This window comes from Eschrichtius robustus, chromosome 3 (assembly GCF_028021215.1).
Source record: "Eschrichtius robustus isolate mEscRob2 chromosome 3, mEscRob2.pri, whole genome shotgun sequence".
NCBI lineage: Eukaryota > Metazoa > Chordata > Mammalia > Artiodactyla > Eschrichtiidae > Eschrichtius > Eschrichtius robustus.
In genome coordinates this window covers 59,972,964-59,997,025 of record NC_090826.1, presented here as the reverse complement: position 1 = coordinate 59,997,025, position 24,062 = coordinate 59,972,964, and positions in this window count along the sequence as shown.

Below are 24,062 nucleotides of genomic sequence, written 5' to 3'. Positions count from 1 at the left end.
ACTAACTCATCCACCAAAGATGTCTTGTTTTTGAATAAAAATTTAAAAGCAACAACAATAAACAGCAGTAACCTCCTCTACAGTACTAATTATCTCTGCTGAGAATTTTACAGCAATCTTTGGTCCACTGAGGACTGCTTAAACTCAATCGTTATAAACAGTTGAAATTCTGAAATTGAGTAATGCATGACATGGGAATCTCTGCTAGGAATAAATGATCTTTTTAAAAAATCTAATTTTAACTTCAAGAAGTATTTGTGAACTTTTAAAATGTATTTTGAGTAAGGTTTTATAATGATACACATGTAACTATAATTCTTATGTTAATGAACATGTATGATAGTGATGGTTAATTATATGTGCAAACTCGGCTGGACCACAGTACTCAGAAATTTGGTCAAACACCAGTCTGGAGGTTTCTGTGCAGGTATTTTTTAGATGAGATTGATGTTTAAATTAGCAGACTTCGAGTAAAACAGATTATTCTCCAGAATGTGGGTGGGCCTCATCAAATTAGCTAAAGGCCATAAAAGAAAAAGACTGAAGCTCCCCCCAGGAAGACCGAATACTACCTCCAGACTACGTTTAGACTCAAGCTGAAACATTAACTCTTTTCTGGGTCTCCAGCTTGCTGGCCTGCCCTGCAGATTTTGGACTTGCCAGCCACTGCAATTGTGTGAGCTAATTCTTTAAAATAAATCTCTCTCTATATATACACATATCTTACTGGTTCTGTTTCTCTGGGGAACCCAGACTAATACAATGACTAACATTACCTATGAATGGCAGAAAAGGTATGAATTGGGAGATAATTATGAATTTTACAGTTATGAATGATTAACGCATATAAAAGATCTCTCATTTTCAACATGAAGTAAAAGTATCCACTCTTTATTAATTGATAATAATAGAGACAAGGTGAGGAATGCAGATACGGCAGCATCATCAAATCTACCTTCTGCACCAAATCCTTTAAAAATTACAGAAAAATATGTTTTAAATATAATAAGTACAGAATATAATGGAAAATCAGATAGAGTGACTTCAGCAGAACAGAAATTTTGAGAACCACCTGAAAGGTGAATTGCAGACATAACTGATCGGCCAGAGACAAAATTAAGAACACCACAGCCTCCAAAATATGAAGAAAAGCTGGAATGTAAATTCAAGCAATTTTAATGATTCTCAAAGCTCAGAGTCAGATTGTACAAAGAGTCAGAGAGGACCCTGGAGATTTTACCGAAGCAGGACTATATTTTTGGAATGCTGAGTTCTTTCTCTTCCCTTGCTCTGACTGAACAAGGAGCAGCAGGGACATTTCTGAGGCTCCTAGTGTGGGCCTGGGGGTCTGAGAGAAAAGCAGAGCAAAGCTTGAGCTAACGCCAGTTTGCAACCTAAGTTGAAGTTGGGGTAAAGGGACGGGGGAAGAGTGGAAAGCAAAGAAAGGTGGTTCCTGACAGAAATGAAATGATTTACAGTGCTTCCAAGCCAAGTCAAACATTTTTATTCTGGTAATTGGTGGAAGCATGGGGCAAGATGACTAGTTCTTCTGTCTGTATTTTCCCCAACACATCCTGAAGGAAAGCTTACTTGTTGCATCCTCCACAAAGATACAAACCTCGCAGCCCCCTCAGCCAGTCAGAGAGAGGGCTATTGGTGACAGAGACTGGCATACGTGGAAAGGAACTGTTTCTCAGTACCCTGACTAATCTGCCTAGTCCTTCGCTCCTAACTCAGATCGGCAAACCACGGATCACCAGACTTCTGGAGAAAGGCAGTGAACTGAAAGAGAATGAACAAGGTAAACAAGATATTCTGTATTTAATATATTTTAAACATATTTTTCTGTAAATGTTAGCAGATTTGATGCAGAAAGAATTGATGATGATGCTGTATCTGCATTCTTCATCTAGTCTCTATGATTGTCAATGAATAAACAGTGGACACTTTTACTTCATGTTTAAAATGAGAGGTTTTTTACATACATTAATCATTCCATAACATTGTAAGCAAAGGACAGTTAACTTTGGAAAAAGATGAGAAATTCCAAAAATAAAGGGGGATTTAAAAAAATTATTTAATTAACATTCTCCAAAAAACAGAGTAGCTCTTGCAATAACAAATATTAAGAATCTGCACTATAAAAATTACTAAAATGAAAAGAGTAGCTGCAATTAGAGAAAAATCAGAATGGTGAAATAGAGAAGAGAAATGGCTAAAGAACAATTTAATGACATGTAAAATTAAGTCAAAGAGATTTTTTAAAAAGTAAAAAGACATAGAAATTAAAAGTGCAAACAAATTAAGACTCAGAGAGATCAATGCAGGATATCTAATATCTGTCTAAAAGGAGTTCCAAATCAAACAATAGAGATAATTGATGAAAAGAAATAATAGAAGACCTTCCCACTGAGATAAAGACATATGGTCTTAGATTAAAATTGTCCACTGAGTGACAAACAGCATAAATTTAAAAAGAAAAGAACATACACATATCCTGATTTACCTAAGAGCTTCAAGAATAAAGAAAAACTGCTAAAATTTTCAAAATCACTAAGTTACTCACAAAAGAAAAAGAAAAAGATTTGCATTAGGCATCTGGGTGGTGCCTATATTGTAGAATGGATCTTACGTTTTCTATAGAAAAAAAATTGGAAAATACCTTTGAAACTATAATTTTACACTTAGCCAATATTTTGGTCAAGAAGAGCAAGTTATGACATGTGAAGACAATTAAAGGACGTTCTGCAGGAAAGTGAAATGTGAAATCAAGAAAAACACTGAAATTTAAGAAAGAATGCTGAGTGAAGAAATGTAAAAATAGTAAAGTTTCAATAAATGTTGATATGCAATATCAGAAATAATATGTGGATCAAAAATCCAATACAATCATTACATGAAAAATTGGGGAGGGGCAGATGGAAGAGGAACTTGGTGATAAGTGAAACTGCAAAGGTCCTCGGATTGGATTTTGATCAAAGAGAGAGTATAAATATTAACTCTAGACATTATGATTCTTAGAAAAAATAGTCAAAATATCAGCTTCAAAATCAAAGGTAATCATTGGAAGCCTAGAAATATAATGTATAATTTTTAAAACTTAACTCAAGAACACTTCAAAAAACTGAACTGAATGATAACTATAGAAAAAGGAGAAAAGATAGCCAAATTTCTGCCTATAAAATTATTGGAATCACAAAATTTTATAGGCAATTCCTAGCAAATTTTAGGACCCAATTGTTTCTGTTATAATTTTTAACTCTATCCCTGACTTGAATCTGTTCCCTTAATTAACAACCTCTGTGACAGTAAGAAATGAAATGATGAAGATCTAAACGAAGGACGACTATAGGCTTAATGCAGAGTAAAGGGATTTCCAAGAGATTAAAGAGATAGAATTGCAAAAACTGGATCAGTGAAATGTGGGGATGATGGAAAGGTAGTAGTTAAGGATGATTCCCAGTTCAGGCGATAACTTCTTAAATGTCATTTACTTAGGAAGCGCCGTGTGTTGTGGGGAGAGAGGAGATAAAATATAGGTACAGTATGGTATAGGACCTGGGGTCAATGAGTACGACACTTGAAGGCTCCAAATCATTAACACCAAACCTCATTCTACCTGGGCAATTTCTTAGCCACTCCAATTGTAATGCTCAACCTTCTTGAGTAAGGAGTCAGAGTCAGTGTAGCAGCAATGGTTTTCACTTTTATTCCCAATCCTGTGCCCTGGTTCCTGGAGATAACATCTCAGGAGCTACAGTTCAACAGAGACACACTGATGTCATGTTGACTAACCTTAGGTTTTAGCTAACCTTAGATTTTGTAAATCACCATCAGTCATTTATTACCTGAATATTTTGTACTCATGCAGGGGCTAGTCAGTCATTTCTGTTCTTAGAAAATTACTTGCTCTTCCCAGAACCATGCAGGTTAGTTTTAATTGTCTTTATCCACCTCTCTCAATGTACACATAGAGAGAGGGAGCGACATATACATACATATATATTTATATATGTATGTATATATATATTCTGTAGGCAGATATATGTGATCAAAAAATACATATTTCAATATTCCATAGCTATTATATTGCAAAGAGAAGCAGAGTACCAATATGTGCCAACATTATTAAGTTTTCAGAATATGTAAAATGATAAAAAGATTCCAAGATAATTCCACAAAGGAAGCATAAGTCCTAATAACAAAACTGGAGAAGGAATAAATTTATTCTAATCAAAAAGGATTTCTTTCTAAGAAATACAAGGAGGGTTTAGCATTAGGAAAATCATATATTATAATTCACTACATTAGTAGATTAAGAAAAAACAATTTTGATCATCCTGATAGATGTAGAAAGCATTTGATATGATTTTTGTTTAAAAACATCTTAGCAAGTTAGAAATAGAAGGAAACTTATTTGACAACATGTGTATACCAGAACTTCCCAGCAAAACTTATACTTAAGGGTAAGTAGTTTTAAAAGTTACACTGAACTCAGGAACAAATTGTAGATACCAACTACTACTGTCATTAGTCAATATCTTACTGGAGATTCTAGGCAAAGCAGTAGATTTAGAAAAATAAATTAAAACTTTACATATTTAAAAAAGACAAACTGTCAGAATTTACAAATGATATAATTCTCTATCAAGGAAATCCAGGAGAAATTATTTGAAACGTTCATAAAATTAATAATTGGCTTTAGTAATATTACTGGATAAAAAGATCTACATACAAAAAAATCACTACTTTATACAATAGAAATAAATAATAAAAAAAGGAGAAAATATTACTTGAATTAGCACCAAAACTATAAAACATTTAGGAATATACCTAATATAACCACTACCTATTCAAACAAAGAGGTAACTTTTACTAATAAACATAAAAGAAGACTTAAGTAGACATATAAAATTCACAAATGGAAAAACTAAATATTATAAATATATAAAATTCTCATGTTAATCTGTAAATTCAAAGCTATCCCAAGCCTATATTCTCAGATGATTCTGACAAGTTAATTCTTCAATTCAAAATGAAAAGGAAAATACATAGGTAGTGAAGAAATTTTTGGAAAAGAAAATAAAACCCTTTATATATCTAAAAGGTTTAACCTTTTAGGTATCAAGCAGACCCATATTTACATGTACCCAGAGTTATCTAAACTGTGAGGTTTGAGGGCACAGGTCCCTACAAACCATCCTCATTTCTGACACCAGTTGCAAGTTCATGGGGTTCCCCATACCACCCTTAGCTGCAATAATTAGCTAAAAGGAGTAAGGGAACTCATTGAAAACTGTTACACTCACATTACAAGTTGTTGAAGGAAAAGGATACAGATTAAAATCAGCCAAGAGACAAGACACATAGAGTAGAGTCTACAAGGAGTCCAAACATGGAGCTTCCAGTTGTCCTCTCTCCACCAAGTCATGGACAGCCTGGTCACATTGTAGACAATCTGCACAGAGTATTGCCTGCCAGGGAAGCTCGCTTTCAGTGTCCAGAGTTTTTACTGGGGCTTTATCACATACTGCCTGCATGGTTGACTTTTACTCTCAAGCCCCTCCTAGAAGTTAGGCTAATATCTTTAGTCATCAGTTCTTCTGGAAGTTGGAATTGGTATGTTGCAGCTCAAAGTCCTCATCATAAATCACACTGTTAGATTGTCCAGTGGCCAAAACCCCCATAGACACAAAGGCATTCCTGTCAGGCAGAATATTACAGGGTCCTAGAGCTCTCTTCCCAGTAATCAAGGGCAAAGCCCAGACTTCTCTTTGGGTAAGGTTAATTCTTCACTACACAATATGGAAATTTAGTGTACAGCATGGAATTCAAATAGGAAATAATCTGCACATTTTCATATAAAAGTAACGGGAAATCTCTGGAAAAATGTATACTAAACTGTAAACTATAACATATGCCAATGTATGAAGAAAGCATAGGAATACTGGGGGTCAGGAATGTAAGGAGGGATTCATTTTTTGCTCTTTGTACTTCTAAAGCATTTGGATTTTTTTTAAACAATAAGAATCAATTAATAGATATCTTGTGTGATTTAAATAACTATTTTTAAAAATGAGATTTTCCCCACTTCCACTAAATAAATATGAACGTAAATCTATACAAATCAGGTTTAAGAAGACCCCCATTTTTAGCTCACATGCATTAGTCTGGGCTTACCGGCTCTCCTAATTACCTCTGAGAAGATGGAGGTTGGAATGAGCTGACTGCAACTCTATGAATCTATGAACATTACTTGTATATGTGGAGCCATTTCCTTTTTTTTTTCTAATTTCTTCTTTTTCTTAATCATTATTCCCAGTCAAATGGCACAGGCTTGAGAAGGGCAAAGACAGCCAGAGATTGCACTCTGGCCTACCCTCAAAGTATCCTTTATGAACTACCCTTCCTAAGTCCACCCTTTAAAGTCCATGTTTCCCACACTTCCTCCCCTGCTCTGCTTCTCTCACCAGACTGCAAAGCCTCAGAGGGTGAACTCAACTACCTTGAAGTTGTCTTTTTATCATTTGTGGCGATTCACGAATTATATTCCCTGCCTCCAATTCCATGGACTTCAGTTTCTGTGTTTGATCTCTTTAACCTCTCTGTAACCTGTTTACTCTGCATTAATCCTAAAGTCAGTCTTAGTTTAGGTCTTCATCATTTCATTTCTTACTATCATAAAGGCTGTTAATTAAGGGACCGGATGGTAATATACATAAGTGAAGCAGACAGCTCTAAGAAAATCCAGAGTCGTGAGGGCTATGAGGAGCTGGAGGATTCTTGCCGCTTTTAAAGGCATTCCCTTTCAAAGTTCTGTTTGCGGTGTTTGTGTTTTGTTTTGTTTTCCATCATTGTGGCTAAGTACTTCTGGGGCCAACTTCTGAGCTAGTTTGCAAACTCTGTGAACATGGTCTCTATACCAGGTATCTTACAAATCTATTTGGCTTCTGGAATGATCTGTTTAGAAATGTAAATCTAATAATGTCATTCCTCTACTCCAAAGTTTTTCAATGATTTAATTCTAGGCTAAAATCGAAACACCTTACCCTGGCACTCAATCTTTTAATTATCTGACTTCTGATTATCTTCAGCTATATCCCTTACCATTTCCATTTCACACTGTGATCCCGCTATTCTGAAATTCTGTCAGATCATACAATGTCCTATGCTCTACATTGTTTCTGTGACATTCGCAACTTTTTAGCAGACTTCCCTGACTTTACTTACTTCACTTACTTGACCTTCCCTTATTCCACTCTGATGTAAGCCTCTTGTTCATTGTTTCTTCACTGCCACTGACCTACTTCCTTCAAAGCAATTTTTACAGACTGCATGAAATAGTATATGTTTGCTTTCTGCCTCTTTCACTAAAATGTGTGCTCTTTAAGGTAGCCTTGATGTTATGTTTATCTCTGTAGAAATGGCATTTGGAACTTAACAGAGACAATATCAATATCTCTTTTTTTCGTGAATGGATTTTTCTTCTTCTAACTGTAAAGTTAGCCATTACTTTCAATATAACACACTCGTGAACACAGGGTTTGGCAACAAACAGGATTCAAGTTCTTCCTCTACTAGGTACTACCTGTGTGACATTAGGTAAGTTAGGTAATCTTGCTAAACCTCAGTTTTCTCATAGTGCCTACCTCATTGGATGACTATGAAGATTTAAATAATATAATTCATTAGTACAAAGCCTAGCACTTTGGAGCTGTTCAAAACTGCAGATTATGGTCATGGTAATAGTACAGATCTTCCGCAACTTAGGATGGGGTTACACCCTGATAAAACCATCACAAGTTGAAAATATCATAAGTTGAAAATGGATTTAACACAGCCAACCTACCAAACATCATAGCTTAGCTTCGCCTAGCTTAAAGGTGCTCACAACACTTACATTAGCCTACAGTTGGGCAAAATCATCTAACACAAAGTCTATTTTATAATAAAATGGTGAATATCTCATGTAATTTATTGGATATTGTACAGAAAGTGAAAAACATTACACTTCTAAGCAGAAATCAGTTGTTTACCATCGTGGTCATAAGGCTGAGGGAGCTGCAGCCGCCCAGCATCACAAGGGAGTGTTGTACTGCACATTGCTAGCCTAGGAAAAGACTGAAATTCAAAATTCAAGGTATGGTTTCTACTGAATGTGTATCACCTTTGTACCACTGTAAAGTCAAAAAATTGTTCAGTTTAACCATCATAAGTTGGGGACAGTCTATAGTAGCAGAAATAGAAATAATGCTGATAACATTTTAAAAATCAAACATTTGAAAACATTTAATTTATTTAAAAGCTAAACTGCAATTCAAAAGAAACAGTAAAGCATACTGAACTCTTATTATAGGTTCTCAGTAAACCCACACATACCTTTTCTTGCCTCAAACTGAACTAATTGCATCACCCTGTCCTTAATCCCCAAGCCTGCTCCTCCTCCTGGATTTCCTATGCACCGAATAGTATTGCCATCCACACCCTTGGCTAATCCAGTGACTTGGGAAGGCCTTCTTGACTCCTCCTCCTCATCAACTCTACAGCCAATCATCAAATCCTGTTGATTCTATAATACAATAGCTACCATACTAGTCTCACTACATTTTATCTTGCCGACCCTAATTGATTTTCTAAACAGCAGCCAGAAATAATCTGAACATTTCTCTTCCCCTCAGTACTTCCCATTGTGCAAACTCCTTCTCATTGCCTAGACAAGTCTCACAAGACTCGCCAGACTATGTTCTGGCCCAATACTCCAGCATCATCTCTGGCTACTCCCTCCTTTACACTTGGGCTCCACCAGCTTATAATTCATTCCATTCCTCCAATCTATCTTGCTTTTTTTCACTACTAAGTCTTCACACAAGCCATTTCCTTGTCTATAACTGGCTTCCCAAGTCTTCTTAACCTGGCAATCTACCATTCATTACTCAGTTCCACCATATATGTGATTTCTTCCAGGAAGCCTTCCCTGACATATATCCCTTCTCCCTCTATGGCTCATGTAACCCAGCACTTGACCTGTTTCACTGTATTAAAAATGCCTGCTCACTTGTCCTCCTTTTATGCTCCCTTATACTCTGAGCTCTATGAAAGCAGAAACCAGATGTGTCTTGCTCACCATCGTATCCCCAGTGCTTACCTCAATACCCACTGCACATAGTAGGAACTGCAGTACCCATGCATGATAAAAAGAACGAATGGACGAGTGGACTGTTGAGCCTACTTTGAAGCTGCATCTAGGTCAAACTGGTGGGTGTAAACTCCTTTCATCTTTATTCCAGCCTCTGTGGTGACCCTGGAAGAATCACTGTTTTCCTGAGTTTTCATAGATGTCTGTAGCTAGTCTGAAGTTCAGCAGTTCTATGAAGTTCTGTGGTGTGAAGTATAGCAACTCTCCTCTCCTCAGCAGTAAGAGACTTTTGCACACTTTATTTATGAGAATAGAAGTGTTGATTCTTTCACTGCACATTTCTTCTCCAACTAATTGATTTTATTTTCATAAACTTAGAACTACTTTTCTAAAACTCTACTTGATTCTTCTTTTCAGTCCTCTGTGTTTAGAATGCCACTGATTTTTATTACCACTGCAACTGGTAAAACCAACCAGCTATGCAGACTGGGTCAAGGTCTTCTTATTTAGTTTAGATATTCAAACTTTACTTTCTGACTTAAAAAAACAAACAATAAGTACATTTCCAGACATCAGTGATTTGATGCATATGGAATGAAACTATCGCTACCATCTATAATCTCAATTCTTTGAAGCAAATGGTGGAAAATCTGTTCCCTATCTCTATTAGCAATTTCCAATGAGAGGAATGCTTAGATGTTGGTGATAAAAATCAAATCCTTCCCAAAAGTTTTGTCATCATGCACTTGTGAGGATAAATAAAGGAACAGTTCATCAAATGGAAAATACATATGGGCTTCGGAGCTGGATGAAAATGAAAGTTAGAGTCATGGCTCTGTGACTTCCTAGCTTCATAAACTTTGGTATTTTATTAAACTCTCTTAGACTCATTTTCCCCATTATTTCTTTAAACAGTTTATCGTAGTACCTACAGTAGCATTGTTTTGAGTGTTAATTGAGAAACACACATAAAGTGCCTTTTATCTAATGTTATTGTACAGAGTTTAACTATATAATTTACAGTTACTCTTTGCCATGAAGCAACATCTGCAGCAGAGTTTTTGCAACAGTATGCTGTTATATAATCTGAGCCTGAAAGATGCATGCTGATCCTGTCATCTTTGTAAACAGCCCTTTGACGAAAGCATTCCCTGGGACCTATCTTTACACGTTAGACACTCAGTCCGGTCCAAATTTTTCCTATCTCCACTTAAGGTGCTTCCAAATTAGTACAAAAGTTATAACATTCAAAGAGCTCTGCTACAGAACATGTCACAATGCTTGGCTTTCAGCTTTCAAGATCATCTATGTCAGGTGATGTGGATTACTATAATTTTTTCTGAACTTCCTTCTTGAGATTTGAAATGGCATATTCTCTCATATGGTCCTGCCTCTGAAAGAATTTGCTAGAATCTTGAATCTGAAAGCAGAATATGGATAGAACACTGCTCAGCCTAAGCTCAGCATCTGATATGCCTAAAGATTTTCTAGAGTTGGCACTTCTCACCTGCTGACTTAGATGGGAAGCACTCTCTACCTATATATTGTGGCCAAGATTTCTATTGAAAAGATGCTTCTTTAATTTTGTAAACATTTAATGAAGTGACTTCTATAAGGTCTTTACCTGAATGACTAAAAATGACAACTTTTATTCATAGGGTTGCTGCTGAAGGGAAGGTGCTTTGACTATCTATAGCTGCTTCACAAGCCAAATAAAACAACAGACACACCCTAAAGTGACCAGCAATTACTCTTGTATAATCCCCTCCCCTTAACTGCAGGAGGAATCTATGATTTCTTTCTAACAGTATATGGCAAAGACAATGAGCTATCACTCCCTTGATTAGGTTACATTATATGGCAAAGGTGATGGGATATCGCCTTTGATTCAAATACATTATATAAGACTCTGTCTTAGCAGATTAGAGCAAGAAATAAACAGCTACCTTGTGAACTGCCAGTGGAGAAGGCCATGTGTCAGGAAACTGTGAGTGGCCTCTAAGACCTGAGAGAGGTCTTTGGCCAACAACCAGTGAGAAGCCGAGGCCCTCAGATATATAGCTGCAAGTAAATGAATTCTGCCAACGACCCAAAGGGGCTTGAAAGTGGATTCTTATCTGGCCAAGGCTCAGATAAGATGGCAGCTTGTCTGACACCTCGATTGTAGCCTTGTGAGATTCTCTGCAGAGGACCCAGCCAGGCCATGACCCAGGACTCCCGACCCCGGGAAATGGAAATAATAAACATATGTTTTAAGCCACTAAATTTGTAGTAATTTGCTATATATCAATACAAATGAATACAGTAGCCTGAAACAAAAACGTTTTTTTTATTTCTCAGGCTTCTCTGGATTGACATGGGCTCACGTGGGGGTCAGCTGGAGTCATCATGTGGTTGCTTTCAGCTGGACGCTCAGAATGTATGGAATGGTCTTAACACTCCTTCCACCCTCCCCCCATGTCTCTGCAACAGAAGAGCTGGACTTCTTGCAGAGCGGCTCAGAGCTCTAAGCGAGAGAAAGTGTAAGTAAGTTGCCATCTCTCTTAAAGCCTGGACTCAGAAGTCCTAGAACCTCCCTTCTGCTATACTTTATTGGTCAAGGCAAGTCACAAGGCTATTTCAGATTCAAGGCAGGGGAAATAGGCTCCATCTCTTAATGTGGGAGCATCCTAAACATCTGGAATGGGGGAAATTGTTGATGGCAATATTTGCAGGCAATTTGCTACAATCCACCCTCTGGCCACAGTTCGCAATCATTTCACATGCAGAAGGCTCTCACCTCCACTCAAAACTCAGAAGTCTTATCAGGCTTAACGTTCAGTTTCTCGTGATCCACATTCATGTCCAGATAAGGCTCTTCTAGTGTGCGTCTTGTCAATCTGGAGACTTGTAATTTAAAAAGACTAATTCAGCAGACAATGGCAAGGCACATGTTCTCGGAGCACCCCACTTTGGAACAAGGAAATTTCCTTGATTAGGATTCAGTCTGTTCCCTGAGAGTGATTTTTTATGGCTCTAAGCTTCATCCTTGAACTCTTACCTCTGCCTTTCAGATCATCTTTTTGCGTAAGAAATGTCCTATATTTATAGCTGAGCGGCATTTTCAGCCTTCATCCTGCCAATACAAAGTTGAGGGCCTAAGAGTCTCTTCATTTTAAACCTTCTCTGTCCCTTTTCATCCAATCTAATTCAACTACCTTAAAAAAAAAAAACACTGTGTGTTTCCAAGGTATCAAATTATAATCCACTACACTAGAAAAATGCCACGACCACAGATCTCGTTAGGTCACTCTCTACTTTGGGTTGAGATTCAGGATGCTCTGGGGTAATATCTTTAAAGTTCTTTGAAGGCTTTTGTCTGGTCAAAAGGGTCTACAAGGCCCTGACTTAAATTTCTCAGTGTTCTTAACAAGCAGTATTAAAGTTATGCCATTGATTCGATCTTAACTCTGAGTCCACATTTTGCTGTCAGAGCCTCAATTTGATCTTTGTTCTGAAGCTATTTCTTATGCTGAGAACCTTTTGTAGGTTTGAGTAACTGGGAATGAGAAATAGCGTTATTTTCTAACCCAGCAAAACCCAGTTGAAAATATTTCTTCTTGGTTCTGTTGAACACTGAAAAGTTCCTTCTTTAGTTCATTTGTCTCTTATAATATCTTCTCATAGCTTAAAAAATGTTTTCAAAATGTTGCCTGGAAAGCTTCCAAGCCATACAGAGTTCACTAGGTACTTCTTCTATCTTCTAAGTAACTTCAGACAATAATCTTAATTTTTCTGCCAATATTTAACATACCCTACACTTTCTCCAGTCTTTCATAGCAATTTTCCCAGTTTTCTGGTCTTCCTTCGTTAACAATCTTCATCACCATTCAGGCCCCTGCCAACTACTCAGTCACAATGCCAATGCCATATATTTTATGTTGGAAATAGGACCGAAGTTCTTACATCTGAATAACTGCCCCTGAGGAGCTTTATCCACATATGAGTTTGATTAAGGTAACAGGATCCTTGACTTGGAGCTGATTTGATAATGCGATGTGACTGGGGAGAGGTGAAGGTGTTTTGCAGATTGGGGGGTGTGAATTGCTGTGGCAGACTACAGAGACAGATGGCCTCTGAAAACGGTTATCAACATTTCTTCCACCCTTGTACACACATGCCACTCTTCCCATCAAGAGGTGGAGTCTATTTCCTCTCTTCTGGAAACTGGTCTGGTCTCGTGATTTGCTTGAATGCAGCTGAAATTACATTCTTGGCCCAAGTGTTAAGAAGACTGACATCTGCTTTTTGCCTCTTGCGGACAGTCATTAGACTAGTATATATCAAGAGGCTACATGTAGAAACACTGTGGTGGATAAGCTGCAACTTTGGCCACTTCAGCCCCAGTGGACTTCCCCATTGAATGTGACCTCATTCAGCCTGTACAGTGTAGGAAAAAATACCCAATTTAGCCCAGTCAACACACAGAACTATGAAAAATAATAAACTATTTTTACATCACTAACTTTTTAGTGCTTTTTTATGGCAGCAACAAGTAACTGAAGCAAATCTTGATCATGGAATTATATATAACACGCTTATATTATGGGTCAGCTAAAACTGTGGTTTCTTCAAGCATAACTGACTTATATAATCATGCCACTAAGATAGTTGCTTGTATACTTCAAAATAAAGTATCTGAATAATGTGGGATTGAGAACAGTTTATTTACTTATTTAGTGATTTCATTAAACATATTAGGGTAAGTCAGAAAGACAAAAGACTGAATAAGATATATTGTATATTTGGGTTCCACAAATGTGTAGGAATTGATTCCTTGGTATCTTGTTTGTTATAAGGTGATTGTAAATTTCTCAACAAATGTATACCAAAAGGTAGGGTGACTGATATTGAACATTAATAATGTGCCTACTAGATATGCTTTTAATCATGTCGTGTACCCACATATTAGGATGGAGGCTGGATTAATATCCTTAGGAGAAGCTCAAATTAAATTGCCCTTCTTTGTTTAGTTTTCCTTTTCTCATTAGGATTCTATCCTCATTAGCTAAAAAAATGCAGTGTCTTGTTAGCAATAACCGAGCAAAGGTTATGTTTTATTTCTAAAAATTATATAACTAACCAAGCTCTATAAACTAAGGGTTAGGAAAATATAACCCCATAAGGCACAATGAAATATAAAAATACTCAGATAATCATTGCTTTTTCTGTGGGGAAATTGAGCTTTCAGGGAGATCAAGTGTCTTGCCCAAGATTGAATCCACTTCTGTTTGTATCAGAAATCCATGCCTTTCTCTTTTTCTTTTCCTCTGTGTACAGAGTGCCTCCTAGAAACTGAGGTGCTCTGTAAAGCGTGAGACCTGGGAATATAACATTGAACAGAAAGTGGTGAAAGGTGTGTGGTCGAAGGCAACTCTAGATGGTACTATTCTTTTATAGAACATAATGTTTTTGCTTATTAATCACTTGTTGTGGCTGCCTTCATTTTCTGCAATGTTAGAAGGCCCAGTACAATGTTTCAGGTCTTAATTATACTACACCAACTTCCTCATCTCTCAAGAAAAATTTATCAAGGAGAGGGAAAAAAAAACTCTTCTAATAAAAAATATTGCTACATTTTAATGAGTGTTTACTATGTGCCCCCCAATAATTCTGTGTTCAAGACAGATGGCAAGACAGGTCATGTTATTGCAAAAGTCTAGTGTAATGAAATCATTGTGCCCAACTGGTTACTTTACCTGGCTACACCACCAGAAAACAAAGCAGGAGAAAGAACCATGGGTCAGTATTTACAAAATCTAACCTAGGGAGCTCTCAAAAAATTTAGTTTCCTGTTCCACACCCTCAGAGATTCTGATTAATTAGTTGTAACAGTCACGGTTCCAGCAAGGGTCAAAGGAAGTGATTTGAAGAATTTATGAAGGGACTGCTAAAAAAAACTAATGCAAAAAAATCCATAATGCTGAAATATCACAATTTTAAATAAAGTGTCATACGGAACCACACTGGAACCTCAGGCAAAAGGAAAAATCCGAAATAGTGATCCTGTCTTTATTTAAAATTTTGACATTGTGCTCACCATGGATTTTTTGCATTAATTTTGATTTTTAAAAATTAGTGCTTTAAAAGATTATTTATCTTGATTACCGAGTTTTCTGACATACTCTTTTCCCCTAAATTTTGTACTCAACGTGTGCACCTGTGCCTCCTCACACCGCTTGTGTCCTTGCCACACAGAATGTGTGACATCACCAGAAACATGGCACCACTTCTGACTGCTTAGACTCATACCACAGCTTTACTACTTACCAATCCTATAACCATGGATTATTTACTTTACCCCTATGAAAATTTTTTCACAGAATTTCTTTTGAGAATTAAATGAAATAATCCTCAGAAACAGTACAATGCTTGACACAAAGTTAGTTCTCAATAAATAGCTAGTATTATTATGTTTGGAGTTCTAATTTTATTTGACTAATTGAGGAAGGACAATGATTCCTTTTATGATATTATAGACTAAAATAAAGTGGGTTTTTTTTCTTCAGAAATTTAGGATGTTGTACCAGTGGCAACAAAGAAAAGCTCTGCTTGTCCTAGGCCTTCTAAGAGGTCTCATTCCAGACCAGCTTTCTGAAACAATGGAAATGTTCTATAATCTTTACAAGCCACTAAAAGCTACTTCCCCCTGACCCCAACCCAATGGACTAGCTTTTTCTTACCACTCCAGCATTTGCTGATTTTCCTACATAGATTACATTCGAAGTCTGCAGTCTCTGCAGTAATCTCCAAAGTGGGAGCTGCAAACCCAGGAATATGTAAGATGATCCATTGGAAACGGGGAAAAAATAGAGTACATCATATTTATTTTTAATATAAATATGAGGAAGAAACTAAACTTTCTAATATTCAGTAAATGGGCCAACCTCTTCTTTATCTTGCCGTACTCAATCTCTGCCTTATTCAGTCCTCACTCTACCTAAGCTTATTATCAGAAAATGATCCCAGAAAAGAATGAACACTTCACACAACAGAAGTGTCGACAGTAGTGTTCTCATTGGATGGTTTGTGTTTGAACATAAAACATTTTGCATTTTATGGGATATCATATGGTTAACTGTGTTAAAAAAAAAATAAGGATTTAAAAATAAAATCTGTACAATATTATGTAATAAAATGAGAACTGGCTATAAAATCTTTTGGCAATATAGTAAAAAGAGTTGAGCTGTTGACCTTAAAGGTAAATTATGTGTTTTTGTTTTAAAAAAGAAAACAGTTCCAAATTTGCTGATTTTTTTTTCTGGTATGACAAGTGGCTGTCAGGTAGCTGCTACTTATCAGATCTTTAAATAAATAAACTCTTTTAATTCATCCCTTCAAGCTAAAAGGGATATTTCAACAATAAGCAAGAAAATAATTGCTTTTTGAAAGAAATTCTTGCTGTGGAGAGAGTATCTGGAAAATAGATGCTTAGAATTATTTCTATCCTTCTCTAGTGTTGCTGCCAAAAATGCTGTATATCACCCATAAAAACGCTCATAACTGCAGACTCTAAAAACTCAGAAACATAGTCTTTTAACCTTCTTAAAATTCTCACAAATAGTATTCGGCAGGGAGGGGGTTTGAAACCCTTTTTTAAAAATGTAAAAGCACAGTGTTTTATAGTTAGGTTGAAAAACAACCAATTGAATCAGAGAAGAAGGAAATTTACAAGATGTAACTTGATATAAACTGTCCATAAGTGGTGAATAAACTTAAAAATCTTGTGTAATAATTTTTTAAATGGCACTTTATGATGCCCTTCTACCATTTGGATTTGTAAATCTTTTTCAGCTATGGCAGCCATAAAAATCAGGAATAAAAAATAAATGAAATCAAAATAAGACCTTTATATTGGCATGTCACAAAACGTTAAAGATTAAAAGGCAATGAGGCTGTACCACAATGTTCACTGCAGCACTATTTACAATAGCCAGGACATGGAAGCAACCTAAGTGTCCATCGACAGATGAATGGATAAAGAAGATGTGGCACATATATACAATGGAATATTACTCAGCCATAAAGAGAAACGAAATTGAGTTATTTGTAGTAAGGTGGATGGACCTAGAATCTGTCATACAGAGTGAAGTAAGTCAGAAAGAGAAAAGCAAATACCATACGCTAACACATGTATATGGAATCTAAAAAATAAAAATTGGTTCTCATGAACCTAGGGGCAGGACAGGAATAAAGACGCAGACGTAGAGAATGGACTTGAGGACACGGCGGGGGAGGGGAAGCTGGGACGAAGTGAGAGAGTAGCATTGACATATATACACTACCAAATGTAAAATAGATAGCTAGTGGGAAGCAGCCGCATAGCACAGGGAGATCAGCTCAGTGCTTTGTGACCACCTAGAGGGGTGGGATAGGGAGGGTGGGAGGGAGACGCAAGAGGGAGGAGATATGGGGATATATGTATATGTATAGCTGATTCACTTTGTTATACAGCAGAAATTAACACACCATTGTAAAGCAATTATACTCCAATAAAGATGTTTAAAAAAAAAACCAAAAAAAAAAAAAAAGACAATGCGGCATATTCAATCACATTGCTTTCCCCTTACTTATAATATATTTATATATTAATAACAATATATTAGTGAGAGTAAAAATGATTCTATACCTTTAATAACATTTTATCTCTTTCTTTTAAAGTGTATATTTGTATACATTAATAATATTCATAATTAATAATATATTATTATATATTATTATTATAATTAATAATATTATATTAATAATATTCATAATTAATATTCATAATATTCATAGAGTTTATTAACTAGAGTGTAACATAGAATTTAAATAACTAACCCAAGCTAGTAATTGGCAGAGGAACATTTAAGCCCTAGAGACCATCCCTTAAGTATACTGTACTGCCCCTAAAGACTATGCTCTTTACAATATGGCATCCATCTTCTTACAGATTGATTGACATTCACTGACAATAATGGTATCATTGTCAATCTCATCATCCTAGGATTATTTCTAGGGTTTTATACTTTTAATGAATTCTTCAAAGAGATAAGATGAATGAAGATCATAATGTTGGAGGCCAAATCCAGAGAGAGAAATTTGAAAATTGAAAAATTTGTCTACGTAATTTAAATTCTGGACTCCTTTAGATAATTTAAGTGTTAAGTGCTTTGTTTACTTGCTCAATTTAGCTTTAGAATTGTCTCACTTCTCCACATCACTGAGCATGTCTGCTGGTAGGGACTATGTAGAGTTCTTTTCATAATTAGACAATAATAGTGACTAAGATATTCCCTGTAAAATATGTGGTAAGTTGGCAAGCCCTTATTTAATGTTTAAATCAGGTTGTTGTGGCACTTGTGAATTTTTTTTAATGGCGCTTGTGGATTTTGCATTCTAGGCTTTATATCTTGTGGAATTCAAATCACTTGCAAAAAAATTTAGATTTAAACACTGTAAGTTGTCTATTTATAAATGCCCTAACAATCTACCCTATTAGCTATTATTAGCTATTGATTGAAAGGTTTTCAAGAAAAATGAAATGTAAGATGTACTACAAGGCAAATATACATTCTGCTTCCGGTGATGGAAATGCTTCTGTTAGATGTTGAGGAATCATAACTTTAAACTGGTTGTGCTTTTCCCCATAGATTCTGTAGAAAACTCACTGTGACTCTGTAGTTCCATTTCTATTGAAAGAAAATTTAGTCTCAATTCACTGATTATGATGATATGTATTAATAACTTCCTATTATGCTAAACCAGCTGGACACACTTGACTAACTCTGGAAGGCAGTGGACGAATACGTTAGCTGTCTGGCCCAAGTTCTAACTTTCCATCTGTGAGTTTCCATTTGCTGATACGCTATTTAGGAGATTAATAAACAAAGTTAAAAGAGTATTTATAAGAGCAGTGGAAGGCGGGCACAGAAAGGCAAGATAAAGAAGTCATTAGGAAATACAATTGTTGCTATTCATTAAGCTTTTCAAACTTAGACCTCTTAGACCTGAGAAATAACTCAGGGGCTCTCTATATAAAAGAGTTACAGGAGAAGGATTGTCAACTCAGTTCAGTTTTGTTCCACAAATATTGATTCACCACCCCCAGCTAAGAGTAAATCCAAACGGACTATTTTTCTTCAGTAATAGTGTATTGTTGAGCACACCCATGGACTGAATAATTCTGGATGTGACTTTTCAAACAAACCTCTAGAAAAAAACAAAAATTCGGACTTTTTAAAAAAGATTCTTATTCTCTCTCTCCCTCTTTTTCTCTCCTTCTCTCTTTCTCTCTCGATCTCTCTTCCTCTCTCACCTATTAAGCTATCAATCTTATTTACAAAAGGCAATCAAACATAGATTATGATGGTAAATATTCAAATGGTTTAATGTTTTCTCCAAGGACAAAAATGTCTCTTGAGAAAAATTATGTCATTGAAAAAGCGTGAAAACAACAATTTTAATCATATACTACAACACCTCGTGCACAATTAATATTATTTCTTTCTAATATTCTGACATACTGACAATGCTCTGGATGGACCTAGAGTCTGTCATACAGAGTGAAGTAAGTCAGAAAGAGAAAAACAAATATCGTATATTAATGCATATATGTGGAATATAGAAAAATGGTACAGATGAACCTATCTGCAGGGCAGGAATAGAGATGCGGATGTAGAGAACAGATGGGTGGACACGGGGAGGGGTGGGATGCATTGGGAGATTGGGATTGACATATACACACTACCACGTATAAAACAGATAGCTAATGGGAACCTGCTGTATAGCACAGGGAGCTCAGCTTGGTGCTCTGCGGTGACCTAGGTGGGTGGAATGCTGGTGGGTGGGAGGGAGGTCCAAGAGGGAGGGGATATATGTTCACATGCAGCGATTCACTTTGCTGTACGGCAGAAACTAATACAACGTTGTAAAGCAACTATATCCCAATTTTAAAAAAATATATGAAATTGATATAGTCACTATGGAGAACAGTATGGAGATTCCTTAAAAAACTAAAAATAGAAATACCATATGACCCAGCAATCCCATTACTAGGCATATACCCTGAGAAAACTATAGTTCAAAAAGAGACATGTACCACAATGTTCACTGCAGCACTATTTACAATAGCCAGGACATGGAAGCAACCAAAGTGTCCATCGACAGATGAACGAACGGATAAAGAAGATGTGGCACATATATACAATGGAATATTACTCAGCCATAAAAAGAAATGAAATGGAGTTATTTGTAGTGAGGTGGATGGAGTTAGAGTCTGTCATACAGAGTGAAGTAAGTCAGAAAGGGAAAAGCAAATACCATACGCTAACACATGTATATGGAATCTAAAAAATAAAAATTGGTTCTCATGAACCTAGGGGCAGGACAGGAATAAAGACGCAGACGTAGAGAATGGACTTGAGGACACGGCGGGGGAGGGGAAGCTGGGACGAAGTGAGAGAGTAGCACTGACATATATACAGTACCAAATGTAAAATAGATAGCTAGTGGGAAGCAGCCGCATAGCACAGAGATATCACCTCGGTGCTTTGTGACCACCTAGAGGGGTGGGATAGGGAGGGTGGGAGGGAGGCTCAAGAGGGAGGGGATATGGAGATATATGTATACATATAGTTGATTCACTTTGTTATACAGCAGAAACTAACACAACATTGTAAAGCTATTATACTCCGATGAAGATGTTAAAAAAATACATAGATTAATTAGACTGTGGAAACCATTATGTGAACTTCTGCTACAGTCAAAGGAGTAAAAATGTTCTGATTTCCAGGGATTTGCAATGAGGTCAAAGGCTTCACCATGCTCCCTAAGATAATATTTCATGAAAATTTCAATAAACTCCTATTGAAGGCCCAGTATAAGTCAAACAGAGCTCTTAACATTTAGCAAGAGAAAGAAGTGCAAAAGTGTATGTTCACATGATTATGCGGTGATGTGGTAATACCAGTAAGACCAAGGGAAGATGTTACCATGGATTGCTGTAGACAATGTGTAAAAAAAGTTATGAAACAAGACTTCAAAGAAGAGCAGACTTACTCTACTCCTTTATTATAAAGAAGTTCACTGACAGGGGAGAAAACAGAGGAAGAATATTCTAGACCCAGGAAAGCTGAGAGATAATGATAAATAATATTGACGGAGTAACCGCTGGACATTTTACTAAAATTCTAAGCATGCGCTTGCTCATTAAATCCTGATTTAGAAAAATCTTATGCAGTAGGTAATCTTATTTCAATTGTAAAAACAAGAATGCTAAATCTCAGATAGGCTAAATAATTTACCAAATATCATAGAACTAGAAAATGGTTGTGCCATGATTTAAACCAAGATAGTATGATCACACAACCCATGTTTTTAAACAGTACATTACATTATATCTCAAAGGTGCTGAGATGTAGAATAGCGTGATATTTCCAGGGAGTACCAAGAAGGTCAAGGAGGTACTTGCTTAAAGCAGAATGTGTATATATATGTGTAAATGTGTGTGTGTCTGCTATCTGTATTTATGATATTGCTTAGTCTTGGTTTCTGAGAAAGTAATTACTTGAGACACAGTAGATTTATACCTTTATTGTTTTGCACCCAACATAACTCTGAATTCCTCAAACACAGAGATTGATTGATTTTTTTTTCATACTACTTCTCACTAGGATTGACTGAAATATAAATTCCTTTTTTCCCTTTCACTTATTTGGATACATTCATCCTTCTTCTAATAACAGTTTCTAATTTTTGTTAAGAAATCACTCCTGTCCTCTTAATCCATGAGTTTTGTAGAGCTAACATCATGCCCAGTGGAGATATAGGAACCACCCTGGAAAATCAGACCGTCACATATCTCTGAACACAGATTTGTTTCATCTATGGCATATGACACAATCATGATCAATGAGAATTACTCTTGGGTTTATGGGGGTATATCTGGAGGAAAGAATTACTCTTTCGGCTCAGATTTATGAGAATAGGATGCAAAGCGGGAGCTATTGTCAATTATCTTGCCACCACATTTTGCCAATGATTCTTATTCTGCCTAAGTATAAAAGTAACCATGAAGGAAAATATATGACATTATTTTAGACTTAAGTGTGGATAGTAATTGAAACAAATGTTTCTTGTTTAGGCTAGTTTAAGTATGACTTTCTGTTAGCTGAATATGAAAGACTGAAAGGCTCCTGAACAATACCCTGATATATATAATGGCACTATGGTAAGCAGCTTCTGACATGACCCCATATTAGTTTTCTGTGGCAGCTGTAACAAATGACCACAGACTTGGTGGCTTAAAACAACAGAAAACTATTATTTCACAGTTCTGGAGGCCACGAGTCCAGAATCAGTATCACTGGGCCAAAATCAAGTCAGCAGTGCTGTACCCCTCTGGAGACTCTAGGGAAGAATGCATTCCTTGCTTCTTCCAGCTTTGGTTGACTGTTGATATTCCTTGGCTTGTGGCTGCATTACCCCAATTCTGAAGGTCAGCATCTTCAGATCACTCTATGCTCCGTCTTCATATCCTCTTTTCCTTTCTATGTATAAATTTCTCTCTGGCTCCCTTTATAAGGATATATGTATTGTTTATAGGGTTCACCCAGATAATCCAGGACAATCACCCCATTTCAGGATCCTTAATCACATCTGCAAAAATTCTTATTTTGCCACATAAGGTAACATTCACAAGTTCTAGAAATTAGGACACAGATATCTTTGGGGGAGGGCATTTTTCAGCCTACCACAGATCCCAATGATGCCCGCTTCCCAGGAGTCATACTCTTGTGTGATGCCCTCCCCTGAGTGGGGGTTGGACCTAGTACCTTGCTTCCAATGAATAGAATATGGCAAAATTGATGTGACGTCACTTATGTGACTAGTTTATAATACAGTTTGACTTCCATCTTGCTGGTCTTCTCTCTTTTCATTTCTTTCTTGGCTTACATACTTTGATAAAATAAGCTGCCATGTTGGATAGGCCCATGTGGCAAGGAACTGAGGGAAGTCTCTGACCAATAGCCACTGAGAATCTGAAGCTCTCAGTCCAACAGCGCATATGGAACTGAATCTTACCAACAGCTAAGTGAATAACCTTAGAAACAGAATCTTTCCCTAGTTGAGTCTTTTGATGAATACAATCTACCCAACATGTTCACTGTAGCTTGTGAGAAACCCTGGAGAAAAGGACTCTGCCAGCCCATTCCCAGATTCCTAACTCACAAAAACTATGAGATGATAAATGTTGTCTTAAGCCACTAAATTTTGAAATAATTTGTCAAGCAGTAATAACAAGGCACTAAGTAAATATCCACTGAATAAAATGATAAGTGAATGAGACTCGTAAGTGTTAACAGTTGGTCTATGTGTGGTAGAAAACAGGTAAGAACAAGAAAGGTGTGATCTGGAAAAGATTCAGTCCAGTAATCAATCAACAATAATTTGTAAATCTCACAGAGATGGTACACGGTTCTGTGTTACTGAATGAACAAATTTTATCTGGATATAAATTAAAATATCTACTATAGAGTATATCGCCATGAAATCTTTGATCAACTTAGAAAAAAGTCACAAAAGTTATTGATTCTGTGTTTTTTGATAATTATGCCAATGTGTTCTTTACTCCTTTTATTTTCTGAAAATCTGTGTGTCTGTCAGCTATTGCTATATAAAAAATTACCACAAAAATTTCAATGACAAACAACAATAAGTATTTATTTTGCTTACACATCCGTAGTTTGAATGGGTGGGTGAAGAATCAGTTGATCTAGATAAATTTCAGTTGAGCAGCTCTCATTCACAGGTTAAGAATAAATCTGATCTATGAACCTCTTCTCCACCTCCTGGAATCAAGTGGGCTTGCCAGGGCACATATATCCTCTCCATGGCAGTGGCAAGA